Raw genomic sequence first — 2738 nt, forward strand, 5'->3', positions numbered from 1 at the left:
AACTCCCCCAAAACTCCCGGGGAAAGGGTTTTAAGTTATGCCCTGAGGGCATATAAGATCAATGTTGACACAATGTACAGTTTATTTTTTTCTTAAAAGCAGGGCACTTTATATAGAAGGGGTCGTCATAGAGACTTTAAAAAGGACTCATTCGATTGGAAATTGAGAGTTTCAGATTGAGGTAGCCATTTTTTTCAGTGTAGGCTAGTTGATTCCAGGATAGAAAATAGGTTTTTGAGGTCGGCACTCCCCCACAACCCTCAGGTTCTTTCAGGTTCGTACAAACTTCAAAACAGGCTCCTTTGATTGCAAATTCAAAGGGCTATTTCCCTTCTTAATAGTCGATTGGACTATTAAGTTTGGCACTAAAACCTTATGCTTTTCCAGGGTCAAAACAAAATTTGTACTTTACTGAAAAAATATAAATGAATGTGCATTGTTAGTTTAATATACATATACTGATATTTAGTAATCAAAATGTTAAAATTATTTGATATATTAAAGTTATAAAAGTAAAAACATTTATATTTTGTTCAGTAAAGTGCAAATTTTGTTCTGGCCTTGGGAAGCCATAGGGATTTTGCGTCCAACTCATGTTAATTTCTGCTTTTTTTAGTTTGACTCGGTTATTTATTGTAATTTCTGTTTGTTTTGGGTTCCATTTATTTATCGATGCTGATTTGTGATATTTTCGAGCTCAGTAGATTATTTGATTTTATTTTTGCTCATTTTTAGTTTACTGGAGTTTTTACTTTTTTTGAAAAACTTGTTTTGTGGAAAAAGTTTTTTTAATTAATTTACAGTAAAGAACGAACTTCAGCCCATTGTAACAAAATAAGAATATAATTTATGACACAAACAATTAATTTAATTGCTTTGGTATAAAACATTGTCAACGGTTGGATTAGAACCCATCCCACAAAAGTGACGGTTGGCTAACACCAGTGCCTTGAACCACTCGGCCACGCTGCCTCCCCTAATTATTTGAATATTTTATAATAAAGAACAAACTGTAGCCATTAGTAAATTAAATATTTTATATAAAGATCTTATAGTAAAGAATTAACTCAAGTCCAAATGAACTGAACCCTGCTCTTCATTCTTATAAATTTCAATATTTTAGCTAGAGGGTAACTAAGTGTTTCTTTTTAAATTTAAAATTTAAAAGAAATTGCTTAAAATTCAGTTTTTTAAAAGATCTCCCCGACGGGGAGTCAAACCCTGTTTTTCCGCATGACAAGTGTTAATGCTTACATTGAACCTTCAAAATCCTGCAAAATACAATTTACATATAAAACATACTAATAAAATCGTTAATTAACTAAAAAGTTATATAAGAAATTGGTGTGGTTAATTATAAATGGCGACAACGTAGGTCAAGAAAAGTGACAGCTACTTCAGCATTCTGCCTAAAGGGCATTTTTGTTGTTGTTGTTTTTCTTTTCCAGAGATAGCTTGGCACTGGAACATCGTTGAGATTTGTTCAATGGCTCAATTTAATATAATTTAGGATCCATTTTCTTAAAAGTTATATTAAGGAGCGAACTCTATCGCAAAAAAAATAAATTTGTTTACTTTAAAAATAAGTTACTTTTATAAAAAAAGTGATTATTACATGAAATGGAATTTTTTTAGTGCTTGAGCACAAATTCTACTTTTTGAATAGTAATAGATATAGTTAGTTATTATATAAACTGCATATAGTAAAGAACGAACTCTAGGTTATACTAATACATAAAGAATTGAGATAGTTCATTATAAATAGGAAGTTTTTAAGTTTCATTGGGAATTTCTGACATATAATAAGGTTTTGCAATTATTTCTAATTTATATTTAAATTTATTTACAATGACATGGTTTTGGATTTATTTTTTATGAGCCCTCCTGAAAAAAAGACTTCTGGTGGATTTGAACCCACGCCCTTCGCGCTTTAAACCACTTTTTTCTAGCCAATTGATCTAACAAACCTTGACAATAGAAACGAAAGCTACGATTTATCATGAATAATGACTACAATTTGGATTTTTTTATTCTTTGCAGTTCTTCAATTTACACGAATTAGAATATTTAAAGATAAAAACAGAAAAAACAGATTGGGAATAAATTGTAGTAAACATTATACTAAAAGACAATCATTAGAAGAACAAAACGTTGCATATATTTGACTGATTTGTAGATGCCTGATTCGTTGAGGCTTGTCTCTTACCATTCTAAAGAAGTTGAAGAAAAGGACAAGACAGTTAGTCTGATTTATATGCAAAGCTAGCATAAACCTTTGTCAGAATCGTATAAAAATGATGTCATTTCACGTGTTAATAGATATTCCAGACATAAAACATCATTACACCCATAATTACTGATCTATTAACAACTACTATAGTTTAGCGACTTTGAGACTCTCCACCGTACCAGGATGATTGAAATTCGAGTCAGTCCGTAGTAGTTTAAGATTATCTGTTTCTTTACTGCATCATATTTTGTCTGCTTAGATTTCAAGTTTGTTCTTTTTTCTTCTATATCAAGTACAGCGTCGTCAACTATTGACCGAAGATAAGTTAGCTGGATTTTGAGAAACAAGTTTTCCAACTGTTCGTCATTAAGAATAGATTCTAGCTTTTAATTTTTACTCTAAAGCGTGTTAGATTTTGTCACTATCATTATAACAAAGAACAGATATAAAGTTATTATAAAACATAAAGATATTATAGTATTTTGTACAAACATATTACGACATTTTT

This window comes from Artemia sp. Qi Xiang Cuo, chromosome 10, assembly GCF_049724085.1.
Source record: "Artemia sp. Qi Xiang Cuo chromosome 10, ASM4972408v1, whole genome shotgun sequence".
Taxonomy (NCBI): Eukaryota; Metazoa; Arthropoda; class Branchiopoda; order Anostraca; family Artemiidae; genus Artemia; species Artemia sp. Qi Xiang Cuo.